We start from the raw sequence: 21100 nt of genomic DNA, 5'->3' as shown, positions 1-21100 counted from the left end.
CAATACAGACAAATAGAAACTTTAAAGCGGTAATAAACACATAAAAACTATTATTATTTTGTATTTTAATTAAAGCTTTTGAAGAATTTTATGTATTACTAAGCCTTTTTAAAATGTTTATGAAATTTCAACATACTCAACGTACTCAAATCTATTTGAGTAAATATTAATAACCAGTACATGCTGGTATGTAAAGGAAAACCTGATTTATATTTAATTCAAATAAGTTATATAGCAAATAAATAAAGTTGCAAATATAGCACAATTCAAAAGAGTTCAACTAGAGTATTTTATAAGCGCCCTACATTGTCAGTCAAATTGAGTTGTTGGAAATTCAAGCAAACAAAAGAAGGAAAACTCATCGGTGTCAAGGAAAGTACCCCACGAATTGCCGTTTTCCCGCTTTTCCACTTTTCCTCGAAACACACACACACACACATACACACACTCATCGAAAACATGTTCCTTGTTGCGCTGGCAAAGTTTTCCACGAGCTGGGAAAACTTTGTGGCCCGCAGCGGATAATTTGATTTCGGAGGCATTAATTGCACAAAAAGTCGATTTTAATTAGGTGAACACGACTTGGGCAACGGACTTAATCGAAAGTGGGCCAGCTAATAAAATCACCCACCAGAAATGCGGATGCGGATGCGAATGCGAATGCGGATTTTTGCCACACTGTCGTGGCGTCATGTCATCAGCCATAATTAATGGCAGCGACATGTTCAAAGTGGCAGTCACGATTTAGCTAATTCTTTTATCGATATATGTCGATAAGACGTGTTTCGAGCTCCTTGAATGGTCAACAGCTGTCTGTCTATCAAGAGGATGGGGTGTTATTTTATGGTGTGCCATGGTATGAGACCCTTTGGGGTCTGTAAAAACTCCCACGACCTGTTCTACAAAAAAAAAAAAAGAAAAAAGAAGAAAATTCCAGGCAATTATCACAGACACTCTTGGGCAGTTCATTAGGCTCTACAGGCGAGTGGATTGGAGGCTGAGATGGAGTCCATTTTAATGCCTTTCAATACCCTGTACAAATGGTTGATTGGGCAAACATGAACATAGTAGAAAAGCTAAATAGCAACAAACTAAATATTAATTTGAATTAAAATAATAATAATAGCAAAAATAACTTGTAAAATTTGCTATGAATTTATAGAACATTTTTATTTTAGTTTCAGCACATACTAAGATTTTATTTCATTGATTTGACAATTTAGTCAAACTAATTATTAATTTAGTGATTAACAATGGTTGATTGGGCGAACATAAAGTAAGTAGAAAAGCTAAACAGCAATAAGCTAAATATTGATTTGATTTTATTTATTGTTATTTAGTTTATTATTAAAAACAAATGGGAATTTTATGATTCCATCACTTTACTTCGTCAGCTTCTATTGTTGTTCAAGCAAAAATAATTATTTTAGGCCAATTTGCAGTAAAAATGAAATTCTTTTGTAAACGTTTTTATTAGCTCTAACTAAATCCAATTAGCCTGGGCAACAGGATCAAAGGCAGCCGCCGCTCCGATTGGAATTTTTGGGGAGGGGCGGTGGGCGGAGGGTTTTTGGGGGGGTGGGTAAGGTGGAAAGTGCAGCGATGGCGTCGGCTGTCGCTAATGCCTCATGGAATTCCTTATGACAAAACTTTTCATCCAACATAAAAAAAGAGGGATATTACATGAAAATTAATTAATGTAAAATGTGCAACTAATTAGCCACTAGATCTGTGCTCCACTTCGAAAAAACCACCGTTTCCCCACCGCCCACTTCATGATTTAATTTAAGAGATTCACTATTTAAGAAGCCCAATACAATTAGAATACAAAGTGAAGAAAAAAAATTTATGGTTAAACAAATTAATCCGGTAAGATAGTAAATATTATAAATGGCATTTGTTAAACAATTTGGAGTTATTGAATTAAAACCCAATTTCCAAAATATGTGCTACATAATTGACCACAAAATATCAAAGTTAGGTATTAAAACTGTCTAAAGATAATAAAACTAATTTTTTTTTATAACTACCTATTTTCTGTTAAACTTTTTCTTAAGCTCTTTAACCGCACTTAACCTCAAAATCAACGGACTGCAAACGAAGCGAGTGAGATGGATATACGAGGGGGGAAAGAGACAGGGACAGGGACAGAACAGAGCTAAGCTGGCGATTAAACAACAATTGGCTGACAGTTATTTACACAAGTAGCTGGCATTGCAGGCATCGCTGCATTGTGTATACATATATTGATCACTCGGCAGTTCAATGCAGTCTGCGGCTTAATATGTGTTGCGCGGCGGATAGAGACGGCACTACGGGAGGCAGAGAGAGAGAGATGGCTAGATTATTGGAGCACCGCCGTCTATTGTCTGCCATAGAAAATAGAAGAGGTTGGGGGGTTCGATTAAAACACAACAATTTGCTGATTTCTTATGCAACCGAAAGGGGTGGTTGGGGCGAAAGGGATGGGTAGAGGGGGTCAGAAAGAGAGGGGGCTAGCGAACAAGAGAGCTCACGACAATCGACGCCGTCAAACCTTATCCACAGCGTAAACACAGACGAAAAACTGCTAAATCATTGCAATACAAAACCAACAAAAGCCGCTGTCGATAGACCCCCATCTTAACCCTCGAATGCCCCTCTTATTCGCCACCCATCTCCGTCACGGATATCACACTGCTTATGACTATGTGACACGGCCATTAAATGGCTAAAGTAGGTTATAAAAATGTTATATTTTAACCGAAAAAATGAAATTAGTGCCAATCCTCTTAATCACTTTTACATTGTTTTTTTAGATTTAACTTAATAATATTTTGTTATTTCCATATTTTATTACATAACATGAATTTAAACAACTTAAAGTAAGCTCCTAAAAATAGGATCAAATATATAAATCTTTAAGTAATTTATAACAGTAAGCTTTTGAAAAAATACGTATATAGGGATAAATTGTAAATTTTTCAAAAAAAAAAAAAATTAAGTTTTTCATAATTTTTTTGATTGCTACATTAAAATTTCTATATATATTTTGTTTTTTGAAATATTTAAATATTAATAGAAATAAAAGCTCGATATTAAATTGAAAATTAGTTTTTGTATATTTTGGTGTGATAAAGGCACACTGCCTTGCTGTCACTGCCATTCCCATAACCCCCCTTCGCGAGCCACTGGAGTCTGTTCTTTTGCTCATTCTTCTTGCCGCTGCGCAAATATTGAAAATACAATCCGTCTATGCGGAATATTGATATGCCGTGCCGTCTATATATATCTATATCCATATCCAAGGACGTAGAAGGGGGAGTTTGGAGGGGGGTGAGCGGATGAGGGGATGAGGGGCTAACCCTCAATGGTGGCTGCGACTTGCGGCTGCCACGCCACTGAATCTCACACACAGAGTGCTTTTAGCGCTGTCTGCTCAATGATTTATTGATGTGCCCAAAACGTATGCGCATTTAGCAGTTGCAACAAAGCAGCGCCGAAAAAACCTTAAAGCTGCTGCAAGGAAATGGGCGAAAATCAACTAAAAACTAACCAAAGCATTCATTGGTAATTACAATTAAACTGGCATGCGAAACAATTCCAAATTGACCTCAACAAGAAAGAGAGGAAAAACAAACATAACTTTGACCACACACAAGGGTAAAAACCACGGAAGAAAACTTAGATCGAAGACTGAAATACCCTTTAAATGCCATTGAGTACAAATGCATATTTGTTATTATTTTAAAATCCTTTTTTTGTTTGTATATTGTGAAATGAGTTGAAACCCTCTACTTGTTTCAAGATATGTTAAAATGAAATCTAAGGACCTTTAAAATATAAATAACAAATTTTAAGCATCTACAAAAGTAAAAACAAATAAATGCTTCCAAAATTAAGTTGGTAAAAATAAATCTGAAAGTTAAAAACATTACTTTATAAATAAAAATGTTAAACATCAACTAAAGTAATAACAAATAATACAATACAATACAAAAATGTATAAACTTTTTTTGGTTACTCTCAATCTGGGTTACTCTCTTAATTTCTAAACCTATAAGCGTTAAAAAAATATCGCCGAAACAAACTAACCGTATTTACTATAGAGAAAATCCCTACCCCCCACCAAAAGTCCAAGTTTCTGGCTGTAGAAGACAATTCAATTCATTAGTAAAGTGCCTTTTCTTGTATGGAGTGAACGGTCCTTGGTTCTGTTTTATTTTTGTTCTTCCTGTTTTTTTTTTGCTTTGTTTTGGTAACAAGTCTCGACGCTTAGATATGAGTCATGCACACGCATTTTCAGAACAACTCTCTGGAAATTGCGATTCACATTTCCCCATTTTCCACTTTCCATACGGTTACCCATTTTCTTTCCTGTTCCGGACAGTCGAATCCCAAGCCAACCAATAAATAACAGCATAATTTTTCAAGTAAGTTGAGGAATTTGGTAAGAAGATTCACAACTTGTTTGCATCATAGAAGTTGGTTAAATTTTATATTGGTAATATCAATAAATTTGGAAGAAATTCGGGAGATTATGTTTATTTAAATTTAGAGAAATTAAAAAAAAAACTAAGTAATTAAATGTTTTTTACAACAAAATCAAAGAGTATCCTCAAAATTTGTAAGTTTACAAAAATAACCAATAAGATTATTAAATATTATCCTGGACATCACAAAAATAAACTGAAAAGGGTGGTGCTGGGTGGAAATTACAAGAAAGCACAGGCCTCAAAACACCGAGTGCAGCAGCAACAAGCAAAAGTAATAAAAACGTGCTTAAAAATCATTTATTGAATTCGTGACAAAAATACTTGCAAAAGTGGAGACAGCCGTTTTTGCCACTCGAACTTGAGGAGGAAAACATGAAAAAGCAAACAAATCAGGGGGTGCAAAAGAACCTAAAAGTCGGGCTAAGAATGCGACTGCGACTGTCAAAGATGCGACTGTGCAAAGACAATATTTGCCTGCGTCAGGATGGAAAGTCCTTTGCTATCTGTCTGTACGTCGGTACCCCTCATATACCCTCCTGCTGCCAAGGCCAAATTGAAAAGGGCCGCAAACAAAGAATCAGCCATAGAAACGAGATAGCCCAAGCAAAATTCTAAGAGCAAAATTCTGGAAGAAGCGGAAGAAGAAACGACTGCAGCAGCATTTTGGCCACTGACATTAAAATGGCCAAAACGCGACAGTCAGGCAAAAAAAGGAGATAAAATAAGGGGGAAACTAAAGGAACAGACATTCGGATATAACTTGTTTTAAAATAATAAAAGCAAAAATGGTGTAATATCATTAAATCAAAAGTGTATGTTTTAGATTTCCTCGAGTTAGTAAGGAAATGTATGTCTTAAATAAATTGAAAACATAAGATTCCTGTTATAATAAATACTGTTTATATTTTTAAAACTAACTAGAAAATAATAATGAAAGTGGTAATTGTGGTATAAACCAAAATATTAATTAATATTTATTAAACTTTGTAATATAATTAAAGTCCGAATTGTAATCATATTTGCTTATGAATAAAAATTATTTATTTGCTGACTCAAAGGCTTAAATAAAACATACATATGTTTTCAATCATATTAATACGAATATATTAAAAAAATGAAAAAAAAAAAAACAAATTTAGTATGAAGAAAAATATAAAATAATATTTATATAACTTTGCAAAATTATTTAAGTCCAAATAACTCTACTAAAAAAAGGTAATGAGTATATGTAAATGTAACCATATTTGCCAACGAACAATTTAAGATTTAATAACATAACAGTAAATAAATAATATTACTTGCTGGCTCAAAACTTTAAAAAAACCAACCCAAATGAAAGCACTGTAACTGTAGCGTGATGAGTTAAGAATTAAATTAAATGCAGAAGGCGGAAAAAATAGAGGGGAAAATAGGGAAGAAAAAGCGGGGAAAACCACGCACTTGGCTGCTCGTTAAGTTGGCCCTCCCATTTTTTGTTCTGACCATTTTGCTGCCGAGTTGCAGGTGCATAGAACAAACAGATATTGGGAAGCGAAGGCGGGGGTGGGGGCTATCAGCGGGGGAAAAGCGGGAAACACAATGAGCGTCTGCCATTTTCGCAGGTCACTGCGCGCATACAAAAGACAAAAGCCAACAGCCGACATTTGGCACAAATCGCTGAATGGATTTGTTTGGCGGCCCCTTGTAAAAAGGCCCCCCCCGCTTTTTACACGCCACCCCTGGACACGCGGGGGGGGTGGGAAAAGCGTGAAAAGTGGGAAAAACTGGGGAAAACTGCTCTTTGTTGGCATTGCTGCAAGTGACAAGCGTTTTGCGTGTGGCACACGGTGTAAATTGTCGTCCGAGCCAGGAAATAGCTGGCAAAAGCCAGATAAAAAAAAGGAAGAAGAAAAGCCAAATATGAAATAAAATAAAAAAGGTATATTAATAGATGAATATCAGTTTGCCTTTAACTATTTTTTTAACCAAAGAGTTAGTTAAATGGATACAACTGAACGGGAGATATGAAAACCGACAAAGAAAAAAAGAAACAATATTAAAAATCCTATACAAATAAATTATTCATAAACTAACAAAGGAATTAACATTTAACTTTTCAGTTACTTGAGTAATACACTGCGTATGAGTGATATTTATATATTTTTTTATAATAAATTAATATATAATATATAAATGTATAATTATTAAACTAAAATAATGTCTTGATAACAATAATGAACGCAAATTCCATACGTAATTTTTAAGTAATATTTTAAATAAACTGCGTATGAGTGATATTCATATTTGATTTTTGTAGCCAAGAATTTTAAAACTTTGCAAGCCTTCATATATATTTTGCATAAAGTTTTCAGTTGGTTTTCTGGATTTAAACAACTCATTGTTTGTGGTATTTTGCGAACATTTTTGGCCACAATTCCAGGGCCATTTTGTTGCCTTTGTGACCTCAAATGAAGCGTCTACAATTGCAGCTTGAGGTCATGTTCGTTGGGATCCGATTGTTCAGATACGCCAGTGTATATATAACTGTGTGTGTGTGTGTATTTGTGCTTGTAATTTGTATGCATAAACACACTCTCAACTGCACAAACAACACACACTTAGAAAGGCTGCACGTGTCTCCCAGCAACAACAACTAAAATGGGCGCACAGAGAAAACATAATTATAAGCACATGTTGCGCCCACTCACACATACATACTCACATACACACACAAAATATGGTGAAACACCCACACAAAACACACACCTACAAAAGCACCCACACACACATACACAAAATGCACTTGCTGCATTTATTCCCATCCCTTTCTGGCACACATAAATTACAGCATTGAAGGGTGCACAAAAGTCTTGTTTCAAGTCTAAAGAATTTTGTACATGTTTACACAGGAACAAAAATTTTGAAATTATTAAAGAAACAATGGAAGTTTGTTATGGAATTTAATATTATTTTAATGTTGGTTAAGAGGGTATTTCAACATGATTTTAATTTATATATGCTTATTATTTTTGCGATACCGTAAATGTTTTTTATTTATTATAAAAATATTTGTAGCCTCCAAAATAATAATTTTTAATTCAACTATTATAAAGAGCTAATAAAATAGTAGAGTTATCGAGTATAGAGTTTTTTTTTTTTTATTTTAGAGCTCTGATTTATTTTTAAACCTCATAATATATAATTTTAAAGCTGTTTAAAATCCAAACTAGATTATTTTAAAATCGGTCGGTACATTTTTTAGATACGTCATATTTTTATTATTTTATAAAAATCACAATTCCATTCAATTTTTCCCAGTGCAGTAGTTAGTGTGCGTCCGTTTTTGGGACTTTAGAATTTAAGCCTTGTATTTCGTTACATGATTCGAATTTCTAAGAACTTTTTCGATTTGTTTTCGTTTAGGCCAAGAGCAGAGTGCTGACCGCTTGTTTATTTTGCCAACATCAGAGCTCGGCAGGCTCATCATTGGAGTATCGGGTTCGAACTTGGACCGTCCTTCCTGAATCTGACACTTTTCAACTGCCTCCGCCGCACCTTTTCCTCCCAAAACGGAGAATGTGAGTATTTATGGACCCAGTAGTAATTAGCCAAACACAACTGGTACGCTCCTGAATAAAGTAAATTAATACCGACGGTCTGGGCTTAAGTTTCGTAGAGATGTGTGCCTTTCACTGGACCAAATGCACATTCTCGAATTTGTATATTGATCTTTAGGCTTCGCTTAAGGTTTAGAGCTGTGTACTTTTAGTATTCTAATAAGTTTTGTATAATTAGTAGCCTTACCCGATTTAATGCATAGCCAAAATATTTATTGCCATAGCAACTTTAGAAACGTAATTAGCTTAAACTAAATTTACAAACATTAGGTACTTGCAGTGGAACACAATCAAAATATTTCTAAATATATTCTGTCCGTCTTTATCTATTTTTTTTTATGCTGAGCTTATTTAAATTTCGTATGTATTTCAATGCACAATTTTCTTTAACTAGTTGATGCCATTTATATAATTTATTTATTAGTTTTTTAAGACAAAATTATGTTCAAATCTATTTTTACTTACATATTTTTTTTAACCGCCCAAAGTTTCTGGGTCATTATTTAAAATATTTAAGGGTTTAGAAAGATACATATAGTTAATCCTGTCATATTTTTGGCAATTATTTTTACGGGGTAAGCCTCGAAATTTTCACCTTTCCCATGGGCATAATATTTTCAAAATGCAAACATCCGACTCAGGTGACATTTTTGCAAATTTTTGCGAATGCCAATCGCACTTATCCAACGTCCCAGAAGATCACAAAAAAAAAAAAATAAAAGAGATATGATTTATACAGCGCTCGCGAATTAATTTTGGATGGAAATGTTCGTGGTGACTAATAAGCTGTGGGGAAGTGGGGCCCTGAGAACGGGGTTTTCCGGTTTTTTGCGGGGTTTTCTGGGTTTTAGGGGGCGGCAAGTGGAAATTTATTAGTGCTCTTGACAATCGGCAGTCCAGAATGTGCAGAGTGCACATTTTTCATTCGCATTTCAATTCAGATGGTTCTAGTTAATGCCCCCTCCTTGGGGATCCGCCGATGGCAAAATGTGTCCGCGTTGCACAAAAATGAATTTCTATAGTATCCGCTTTTTTTGTATCTTTGCAGAGGGACTGTAAAATATGACAAACAGCAAATCGCGCCAGTTATTAAATCGGAGCGGCTCAATAGATTATTACATTCAGGCCCCATATACTGTACAATGAGAATGCGTTTGTGGAAGTGGAAATGGAAATGGAAATGGAAAAGGAAAAAATGGAAAATATCCGCCTGGCTGTCGCCATGGAAACTGCCAAACGGCAAATGAATCGTGTTATTATACAATTTAATACACATCAAATTGGACAAATTTTGTTTTTGCTGTTAAGACATTTATGCGCACAATAAGCAACTAAGTGGTTTAAAGTATTCAGATGAATTTAGCGATACCTCGTGAAAACAGTTAAAAATATTTAATAAGTATTATAAAACAATCTTGGAAGCTTGGTATTTAATTTTTGTCTTTTTTGTGAACGATTAAGTAACTGTAAAATCATTTTATTTAAGAAGATGCAGCGTTTTATTAAAAGTTTCTTTTGTACTGCAAGGTTTGGCATAACATTTTTTTTAAGTTTCAAAATTTGTATTAATAAATATATATATTTAAAAAAATAAACTATTATTACATGAATTTTAAACTTTGGGTATGAACCTTTTCTCAACAAGATGAGTATTAAATTAATACCAAGAGAGTATCAAAATAAAACTTACGTGGACTACAGCTTAGGACTCTTTGGTATAGCAATGAATCTTAAAAGTATAGGGTTTTTATATATATTTTTAGTAATGAATTAAAACTTATATTTCAATTTTGTCTGTAGTTAATCTTCAAAACACATTTATTACAACTAAGCTTTCCGTTTTTATTTTTGGGTGTGAAGGAAGTGTTAGTTAAAGAAAAGATGACTAAGACATCATACCCCAGGCTGAAAACCCATTGAGGGGTGCACAAATCCGTCAGATATTGAGCCATTTTACGGACTTATTGAAGAACTTACACATACAGAGATAAATGGAAATGGAAATAGAAAGAAGGCCCTGCACAATGGATGTTGCCGAATAAAAACGAGAGCAGCGATATATGGAAGTTATATACTATACTCGAGGCCCCGGGGGAGTGGGCGATAAGTCCTCGAAAAGGAGGCCATTGTGGAATGCAATTGACATTTCAATGAGACATTGTCGTGGCCCGTTTTCCTCCGCCCCCGATTTCTATTACCAAAAAAAAAAGGCGGAACTGAAATTGACGTTTAGGCCTTGATTAAAACTCAAAGCCCAAACTCGAAGCCAGATAGCCAGAGATCAATCAAAAAATCACAAAAGCCCAAATTTGTACAGCCTTTGGCTATCAAAATCAAAATGATTTAATTGGTTAGCGAACAAAATTTTTTTTTTTGTGCTAGCTCTATTTTTATATGTTTTTTTTTGTTGTGCCAACGATGGATGACGTCTTTGCACTCGATTGACCACAAATCAATAGACAATTTAGGTGGGAAAGGGCTAAACAAAAAAGGGCTTTCCAGATGGGACAAAAGAAGAGATGGCCATATCCACCTGAGCCCATGCATTTGTTATTCATGAGCGGCCATCAACACCAAACAATGTTCAACAGCAACAACTACAACAACAATTACAACAAGAAAAGGGAAAACTTGAGCTTTTCCTGGCCACGTCCACAGCTTGATTGTCCAATGGGCTACTGACGTTTCCGCTTGCCAAATGCAAACGGAAATGTCACAAAAAAAGAAGGAATGGAAAAAAATTGAAAATGAAAAGAGAGATTGTTGAAAAAATGTTCCTACGTGGGCGGAAAATTTGGGGTGAGGATGAGGAGCGGCAGCGAAGCGGCTGCAACTGCCAACTGCTTTTGTTATGAATGATGATGGAAAATCTGGCAGCAACAGCAGCAGCAGCAGAAAAGCAGTGGAAAAGCAGCATTTCCATGGACCAAGCAATTACATTGCTAGAAATTTGATTTTCTGGGACTATTAAAAACCTTGAGAAAATTACAGGGTCCATAAAATGGTTTATATTTTAAAAATGTTTTTATTAACTGGAATTAATTTGGAATTTAATTTTTATTTTTGGCCAAAACAAAGGACATAGAAAAAAGAAAAAATTATATGTTATCTTATTTATCCTTATTGTATTTTAAACTTAAATTGAAGAAACACATATAAAAAATCTTGGTAAAATTAAATTAAGTCTATAAAATGAAATATTTTAAACATGTTTTTATTATCTGGCATTATATTGGAATTGAATTTTTAAGTTTTTGGCCAAAACATTTTTTTTAAATATTTGCGAGCAAAGACAAAAAGACAAAAAACACAAATTAGTGTTAGTGATAAAGTGACAAAGTGACAAAGTGACAAAAAAAAAATATAAACAAATTTAGTTAGCATTAAAGTACGTATAAATTCAATACTAAATAGTTTAAAAAATTTGAAAACTCATGTAATTATAGTTGAGTTTCTATGACAATTTTTTTGTGTGTACTGGACCTCGGTTGCAATATCCGATGGGGAGCTCTCTTTAGGAGGGGATAATGATTTGGGTGATTCAATTCAGTTTGTGCAACGAGCAGGCCAGCCAAAAACTTTGTGTGCGAGAAAGAAATCGGATTCCTTGTGCTGGTCCACAAGGGAAAAAAGGAGCAAACGAAAACGAAGCTGGCTCTAAAATTTGCCCGCTTTCCCCCCTTCTTAACCCCTTATTGAGTATTGAAATGCAAATGGTCGCTGGCCTGCCGAAATTAAATTATGTGGAAGTAATGATAACCCTTCTGTCTCTGTCTCTGTCGCTATCCCAATGCTACCCAATTTCCCACACTTTTCATCGCATTTCCTCGTTTGCTCACTTCCCTGAATGCTGGGTCCTCATTTAACTGGCGACGTAACGCCTTTTTTGGCAGCTGTCTTCATTGTGTCCTGCCACCGGTCATCCTTCTCCTTGCCGCTCCGAATTTTCCGCTTTTCCCATCGCCTCGATTTTCATTTGCCCCTGTGGAAAACTGGGGATCTGAGCGAATGCAAAATGAATTGGGTAGGTGTGTCGCCAGCAGCCGCTAACGGCAATTAATTGTTTGCTAAAGTGTCTTCGCACTTAGTGCAAGTGGAACGGACGGGGAGGAAAAGTGGATTTTGCCATCGCTGGGAAAAGTTGCCGGCGATTCATTAGGGCCAAAAGACTGAGATTGAAAGGTGTGAAAGGTTTTGTGTGGGCCCAGAGAACTGGCCATAAAACTGCAAAGACGCCTCATTTGATGGCCATCAATGTTGGGGTTAGCTAACCCATAAAGTAACTACCTATTGGGTTGTAAGGTAATTAACTTTATAACTTTTGTCATCAAAAAATCACAAAACCTAAGAGAGTAGCAGTTATATATTATTTTGTAACATCAGCTATTTTGAAATTATATTTGCTAATGTAATATGTGTTTTATTATGTGCAAATCCTGGCATAAAACTCAAATTTTTAAAATATTTGATCTAATGGCTTACGTTGGTTTCTTTTTTTTTAAACCTTCATTATTTCTTAAATTAAAAAAAAATAAATAAATAATGAAAATCATATACTTAATATTATTTAGGTAAAATTCATAAATAACTTAAGGAATAACTCAAAAATAGTTCATTAAGTTAACAGTACTTACCAGAGTTGTCATCACGTTAACAGTACATTCCAGAATTTGTAAACTCAAGAGGCTCTTTCGACCCGATGCCAATGTGTGTGATTCCGCTTTCTAGTTGCCTGTATTTGCGTTGTGCCACTTTACTTGTTAAGACCGATGAGAGTACAAATATATATATATATATATATATATGTTATCTGCAAAGTACATACGATTATTTGTGCATTTACAAGCCGTTCTCTCAGTGCGGTAATGTTTTCCTTGGAATTTGCTGCCCCCGGGGGATATCTTCATTTATATGTGCTTACACATACATACAGAGAGCGGCATAGAACAGAACAATTTTGTCATGTGTCGAGCATTTTGTTGCAATTGTGGCAAGTTTTTGCCTCAGTTTATTTAAATAGACGCAACTTGCACATCCTCTCGGCATTTCAACATCTCGGTTTCAGTTTCTGTTTCTACGTCTGTGTGTCAAGTGTAGGCCTTTTGTGGCTGTGGATATAAGAAATAAACAGAACGAACCGTAGGCGTTGCTACTGCACTTTCAAACCACTTGGCCGTCCATCCATCCAGCCGCCCATCCATCCATCCATCCAGCCATCCATCCAGTCATCCATCTATTCATTTATCCAGCCATTCTCACACGGATGCGTATTTACATAGCAAATATTAACATTGTGTAATTTAGTTGCTCTACAAAATGTGTACAAGGATATAGGCGAGAGTCTTTAAGTGACTAGCAGGTGACAGTGCGTTGCAGAGCCATAAGGCGGCGAAAATTTTAGCGAAGATCGTTCGGGTTCCGGCTTGGAAAATTAAAAGAACAATAATAAGTTAATAATTGGTTCAAGGCTTTAAAATATATATTTCTCCATTATGCGTTTACACATAACTTCAAATTCGATTTTCTTTAATTTAGAGGCACACATATTTTTTTGCAGTTATTTTCCACTCGCCTTTTTCTATTACTCTTTTTCTTCTTAGCAGGAAACAAAAAGAACAAAGAAAATGTTTTACAGCTATGTATATCTAAATATGTATGTATGTAAATATGTATGTATGCCTCAGGGCGCAGAGAAATGATGTATGTAAGGCCACGAAAAAAGGGCTTAAGTTTGTAATAAAACCAAGCTAAACTAGTCAAGTTACACCTTTTAAACAATAAGATCTCTTAATTAGATCAGGATATTTGTAAAAAAAGAAACATATGTATATTGGCAAACTTAAATGCATACATATATACATACATACATATGTATCAACTTGTGTTCTTGTGCATGTGAATTTAGTCTTTTTATTACATTCCTTCACTTTACACGCATAAATCAGCCCTTCAAATTAATAAACGATCAATCCGGGCAATTAATAATGGTTTTTTAATTGTTTGCGCTGTAGAAAATCGTATATTTGCATTTTTACAGCCTCCGAAAATTGCACTGATAATGGCGTCGAATCAAGCAGAAGAACAAGAAGTGAAAGCAGAAAGCAAAGTCACCAAGTTCGAAGAGAGAGAGAGAGACAGATATTGCTGGCAACAGAGAAACATGTTGCTGAAGTCTTAGCAACATTCGAGATCGGAAGTAATTAAGAACGCAGTAAGTAGGTTGCAAATAAGGCGATTGCAAGCCAACGATTGAGATTTATAGACCAATTTGAAAAAAAATGTTTAACTGCCTAGCTGACTTTACCGAAACAATCCGCACTGTAGCTTCATTCGCAACTCAACTTGGCCGAGGAGCACAATTTGCCCAAGACTTTTCTGGCGGCATTAGCATCTGGGCGAGAGTTCCACTTCCACTTCCACTTCCATTTTGGTTTCAGCCTGGGCAAACTTTCCACATCACACCCGAAAGTACACACAGCAAAATGGGGGGTGCTTCGAGTATTTATTTAAAGGCAACCCAGGCACTTTCTCTCAGCCTCTCGGGCTGTCATAAAGCACTTGCTGCCCCCGCCCCGCCTGCCATTATAAACTATTATTCCTTCTTGGCTGTTGATATTTTTCCAAATTTAATTGCATTTCAGTCCAGGCTCTGGGATTACAAACACACACACACACACACACTCCCATGGATCTATATATGTATATATATTTAGAAAGGGGCTTTATAGGGCCGATCTGGGGGCGGTAGTGGGTCGGTCGGTGGCCTGTGACAAGACAACTCAATTTGATGGCAAATCACATCATATGCTTTCCAAACACGTCCCAACCAGCAGCGACAGCAGCACGCAAAAATTTAAGTCACGAAAACAATTTCGTCAATTGTTGTTGTCTCTGCTGGCGGACAAAACTGGCGGACAGACAAACGGACAGACACACGGACGGACAATCAGACGGAAGGACAGTGTCCTTAAGTGGCCAAGCGCCTTGAGTGGATTACAGCGCAACGAGGCGACATTATTGTGCTCCCCATTTCCAGAATTTACTAGACTGAGCCATCGTTATGTACACTGTTCAAAATTTGTATAATAAAAATACAAGCTTTATTTAAGCTTACATGGCAAGATAAATCAGCAACAGTTTTATCATCACTTTTATCACACTCGTTAAAAGAAGAGTTCTAAAAGTCTTACAAATTCATTGATAATTATTTTATAAAAGAAAAAATAATAAATGAACAACTCTTGAGCTATCCTTAAAAAAAAAACACATAACTTATTTAATTTAAAGTAGTTTACAAAATGCAGAACTTATAGTTTTTGTTAATATGAAATGCAATTCATAAATCTGATAATATTAATATAGTGTTTATATTTTTAAATAGCACATGTTTGAACAGTTTATAAATCATACGATAAATAAAACATATATAGAGAATAAAAACAATCATATTTAGGATTTTTATTGAATATTAAATTTATAATGAAAAGCCAAGTCCATACATTTTTTCTCAGTTTTTGCATTCCTTTTCAGGGGGCAATGGTTGCTGCATTTGTTTGGCTGGTCCAAAAATTTGAAACAATTGAGTCGCGAATTAGCATTAAGTCAATCACTTGTCTAGCAATGAAATATCTAGCCAACGCAGAGCACGTAGGATGGCCAAAGATAAAAAACAAACAAAAAAATGGCAGATTTATGGTCGTCTGAGGCAGGTCCTCTGTCTAGAAAGTTATTGCCATTCGTTACTTTCGCAGTTTCTTAATAATTTTAACGATTGCTGATGATTGCTTGTCTACGATATTCGGAGGTGGAGAAAAGTTCAGGAAAAATATTGTTGTAAAAATTATTAAGTTTTCTCTAAGTTTTTTTTACTTTTACTTATATTTATTTATTTCAATATAATTCTTAAAAAAATTAATTACTTAAGTAATTAATTTGTTTTTTTCTTTTTAAACAAATTTGTATACCAAGAAAGGTTAAATTTGTCAATTTTAAATATTTTAAGTTTTATCTAGAATCGCTTATTGGAAATGCAAGAAATAAATACATATTTTCAAAGACTTTGAGCTGTAGCTTTAGGCCATAGATTCTTAAGGACCCGTCCTTTATTAGTATCGTATTCCACATGACCTACATCCACTTCATTTTGGGAAAACCACCAACTACTAATTACTAAAACGATTAAGCAGCAGAAAACAAGCCAAGTCGCTGGCTTATAATCGCAAAAGGAATAACACAAGCAAAAAGCTCGGGGATCGGGCGAAATGAAAATAGAAAGCCACAAAATGATATAATGTCCCATTGGATAAACCTAAAAACCCCTAAAACCCCGACACATTACACAAAAAGCGGACAGGCAGCGAGAAGCTTTAAAACAATTAATTATACATTTATGGGATGATGTGAAGTGAGGAGAGCAAGGAGCAAGGAGCAAGGAACAAGGGACAAGGAACCAGAAACAAGGACCAAATGCAGACATTTAAATAACTCGGCAAACAAAAGCCAACGGAAAAGGACGAAGGACAAAAAGGAGTGAAAATGGATTTCCATTTAAGGCGGCATGTTGAGCACATTGTTTTTATTAAGTGTCGCATGATATGTGCGATAAATATATGTATCATGTATACATATATACATATATATATATGTAGTTTACCCAATGCTAAGCCCGCAGTGGCACTCCTCCATTCACATAAACACTTCAAGTGGCAACATGACGTGCAACTAATCCGCTGCCGTTGCCCAAAAAATATGTTACAAGTGGGCAGCAGTGTCCGGAGGTTAGAGAGTCCCGGAATGCGGACCCGGAATCGGATTCAGCCGGACAACTGGACAGAACGGACACTGTGGCCCAACACCGCAGAGCAGCCAATTTTATTTCTTCAAAATTAATAAATATTTAAACAGCAGAAATACGGGGATAATCAGTTCACAAAAAAAGCAACAAAATGAAATTTAACAAGAAAATGTGTAAAAAATATTGAAGTCAAATTAAGAAGGATTTTTTCATGAAAGTTCACATCTACAAAGAAATTCTATATATTATTTTGCAAATTTTTCTTAAAACAATACCTTTTTTTCTTGATTCAAATGATATATTTTAAGAATTTATTTTTATGAGTGTACATTATGTTAATGATGTTTAAAAGTTTCTGTAGCTCAGGTGTTTGAATAATCCAATTACTATCCTAACCTTTATTATCCGAAAATGTAATATTAAAATATTTACAAATTAATGAGACTTTTTTTTATAGTTTTATTATTTAATAAAAACATTTTAATTGCTAATTTAGTTTTTTTAACAGCTACATTTGCAATATGAAGATAATAGGTATTACTTGTTTTATTTTTTATAAGGCTTTACTAGTCAATAAGGTTTAAATGCTGTATTTTTATAGCTAGATCAATTTTTTTTAAGTGAACAAGTAGTATCAACCTACTGTTGATTGTAGACCCCATTTATTTTGCCCCACTGTGCCAGGGAGACATCATAAAAACAGCTGCCGACCCTGCCCAAAGATGACGACTGCGACTCCTGATGATGATGACCCCTTGACCCCGCACCCCGCCCCCACTCTCCATATATATAATGCACGCTAAATACATAGTTTGAAAATAGTTTTGAACCCTTTCATCAGGCAGCCCCACAACTCGCAGCCCCCACAGCCGCAAACAAACAAAAAACCCATGGGAACTCGACTCGTGGCTTTGGCACCAGCATCCCCATTCCCATCCCCATTCCCATCGCAGAATATGGAGTGGGAAAAGTGGGGAAATGTGGGGAAAAGCGGGCCAGTGGCTGTCATTTTCCTTATTTTTCCTCTGTTTGTTTTATTTCTGCCATATGACCTTTTTTGTCACATTTAGCCCGAGTTACATTTTGTCAGTCCTTAACCAACTCATCAGGGTGGTCCAAAAACTGCACTGCTTTGTGCTGATAAATGAAAGGCGAATGTCCGCCCTGTCCGCCCTGTCCCCTCGATTTTCCACAGGGTTTTCCTCGACATTTTCCTCCTCACATTTTCCCAACCCCTGACCACATCCACAGTCTGCGCTGCGTCTGAGTAAATGAGTGAATGAGTGAATGAGCGAATGAGCGAATGAGTCTGTGTGAATGGCTGCCGAAATGAATGTTGCAACTAAATGAATAAATGGAAATTAGTGCCAAAAAGGCAACGATGCGCACACAATGAACGGACAAAACAGACAGACAGATTTACGGACAGAATTCCGGACGGACAAAACAGCACAAATTTCAAATTTTCAAGAGGGGAGCGGTACGGTATTCAAAAAACTAAAGCATCTGGCCAATGCATTTTTCATAGTTAGTTTTGAAAGCCTACTTTTGAGGGGAGATTTTTTGTTTTATAGTTTCTATCTTTCTATCAATGTACGACCTTTTCCGTTTGATAATTTTTTAGTGCATTTTTAAAGCATTCTTGATTTGGTCCTTTTCAATTTAAAGTGAAAAGGGACTTTCTAGTTTCCAATTTGTAATATTTTTTGAAGGTGAATGGGATATAGTTATCTACTTATTTGCTTTGCTAACTTTGGACTTAAAAAAATCAAACTAAAATTAATGAATTAATTAATTTGGAATAGAGAACACCCAAGCTCAGGTACCAAATAAAACTGATTCGAATAATCATATTACTGGCAAAGCTGGCATAGCAAAAGGATGATATTAGGGAAGATTTTATCTTAGTTTCTGAGCCACGTCATTAATCCGAACAGAAACCCCCACACCCTTGAATTATTTAATTGTTTCATTATCTGTTCGGGATTACAATCTATTGTTCAGAAGTAAGACTCACGCTATTTATTGAAAGCCTGGAAACATGGTTATAATCGCTGTTTAAATGACCAAGCTCCTATTTAAAGCGTCTGCCCTCCCAGAAAATAGCAGCAATATTATCGTATAATTCAAAAAGGGCGGAGAAAGCGGAGTGAAAGCGAAAAAAGGGCAGAAGGAGCGGCGCATTGAAGCGAACGCATATCTATCATTAATATCGCTGCAGTCAGCTGCTGTTGTGCTCAAAAAAAAAAAAAAGGGAAGCAAAAAATGGGAAACAGGAGCGTGGGACCAAACTGAACCAAAATACACTATGTCACAACATAAAACTCTTAAATCAAAGTATTAGATTGATTTGTTTTTTTTTTACAGATAGTAATATACAATTGGTTTCCTTTTGTTTAAACTTATGTAAATATATTGAATGAGACTTATATAGCAATATTTGTATAAAATAGAACAAAAGAGAAAATAACAAGTTTATAACACACTTGACTTTAAGTATTTTCTTAAAACTAATAAAAGTAATTATATACCTATTTATAAAGCTTTATGTGAAGTTAAATATACATATTTTTTTATAAATAATCATAAATATTTTTGCTTAATTTAATAAGAAATAAATACAAAAATTTGTATAAAATAAAATAAAATAGAAAATATTTACGGCCCATCCTAAGTTGTTTACTAAACTATAGAGCAAATTGGTAATACCCTTGAAAAATAGGAAAAACGGCGGAGGAGAAAAAGAATGCCGCTTCACACACACATACATGGGCGGCTATGAATGCTAACACACACCACATCACCACACACACACACAGAAACACCATTGTGTGGAAAACCCAGTGCATTTTCTGCATTTTCCGCAGCAGCAGCAGAGGCGGGAAAAGCTGTGGCAGTAACTGACTGTTGAACTACTGCCAACTGCAATTAATCATTTTTCTATCATTTTCAGATTTTTTACTCACACACATAGGGCCTGAATATTTATGTATATGTATATGTACATATATGCATGGGGTAAGTTATGATTTTTCACGATGCTGTTCGACGATTTCGTTTAACCACCCCTCCTCTCTCACCCAATTTTGGAAAATGTTTCTTTTGGAAAAGGAAGTTTGGTTTGCAAGCGGCAAGATAAACAACTTTAATATTTCTAAATTAATAAATATTTAATAAAGCGCTTTTCTTGTTCTGGTATTTTGTAAAAAAATCGCCAAAAATCCCAAAAACTGGGAAATAATGGTCAAAATGTGGAATGTCATACACCGTTGAATTTGTAATAAAATTTCCAATCGAGTGGCATTCACAGTTAAAATTTTTTTAGATTTTCAAATTTCTGCAAAATATGATGATGTACACATTAAAAACTGGGTTTTTGTGTCAAAACACTGGGAAATAATGGGTAAATGGTGGAATGTCATACACCGTTGAATTTGTAATAAAATTTCCAATCGAGTGGCATTCACAGTTAAAATTTTTTTAGATTTTCAAATTTCTGCAAAAAATAATGATGTACCCCCTTACAAAAAAGACGGAAATTTGGACATGAATAAATTTTTCAAAAATCGTTTTTCAAAATTCTGTTATTTTGTCAAAACTAAATTAATTGTTTTCAATCCACCAGGGATGGATGGCACAGGTTGCCAGCTGCTCAAAATAGCAACTCTTTTGACTTTGGGTCTTATTTTGGCAAAGTTAAATCTATAGATATGCAAATGTTTTCAAACTGTTCTTATTACGTACTACAACAGTTTTACACTCGTTAAAAAAACAAAATGTTTATTCTTGTCAATAAATTCATCTATTAGTACACCCAAAAAAAAAACTGATAGTTTCGTTTAAATAAGTGTTTCTTGCAAATAAATTACAGACAGTATTTAAGTATGAGTATTAATTCAATAAGAAATATATAATAATAATAATAGCCGCTTTTATTTTAAGTTCAATTAGCCCTATTTTTGAACAACATACGTTTTATTTTGAAACTTTCGTGGTATTAGTTAAACACTTTTTTATAACCAATAATTTAAAAATGTATGTAACAATTGTTTTGTTTCTATGACCATTTTTGAGTAGGTGTAGGTATTTGGCAAATATACAGGCAGCACAGTGATGTGTGCCTATGCTGCACACCCGTAAATATGTGCAGTGACATCTGTCTGCTATTAGCCGCCGTAAATTGCATCGTCGCCAACGGCCTAAGCGATTTCTAATGGCGGAGCACAGCGGGCGGC

At 35.0% G+C, this 21100-nt stretch overlaps 1 protein-coding gene and 1 long non-coding RNA gene across 5 annotated transcripts in view; one reads left to right on the top strand and one right to left on the bottom strand.

Annotated features, from left to right (window-relative positions):
• The window catches only part of LOC128265038 (lachesin), a 70267-nt gene extending 56777 nt beyond the window's left edge, over window positions 1–13490 (bottom strand). For 2 of the 3 annotated variants that reach the window (XM_053000811.1, XM_053000808.1), the window contains exons 1-3: window positions 13238–13490; window positions 12897–13179; window positions 12706–12827 (exon numbers count right to left, since the gene is read on the bottom strand). The gene's annotated coding sequence lies outside the window, so the exon portion shown is untranslated. The remainder of the gene's footprint in view (window positions 1–12705; window positions 12828–12896; window positions 13180–13237) is intronic. The other variant, XM_053000810.1, reaches the window with a different exon arrangement.
• LOC128265046 (uncharacterized) lies at window positions 13093–20100 on the top strand. Of its 2 annotated transcripts, none has more exons than XR_008268796.1 (4): window positions 13093–13210; window positions 14109–14282; window positions 19819–19883; window positions 19977–20100. It is a non-coding gene; the product is annotated as an uncharacterized LOC128265046 (long non-coding RNA). The 2 variants fall into 2 exon arrangements; XR_008268797.1 differs by having other exon boundaries at window positions 19981–20000.
• Window positions 20101–21100: the final 1000 nt, after the last annotated feature.

The sequence above is a fragment of the Drosophila gunungcola genome, unplaced genomic scaffold, assembly GCF_025200985.1.
Source record: "Drosophila gunungcola strain Sukarami unplaced genomic scaffold, Dgunungcola_SK_2 000090F, whole genome shotgun sequence".
Classification (NCBI taxonomy): domain Eukaryota; kingdom Metazoa; phylum Arthropoda; class Insecta; order Diptera; family Drosophilidae; genus Drosophila; species Drosophila gunungcola.
This window is presented reverse-complemented; position numbering and strand designations above follow the sequence as displayed.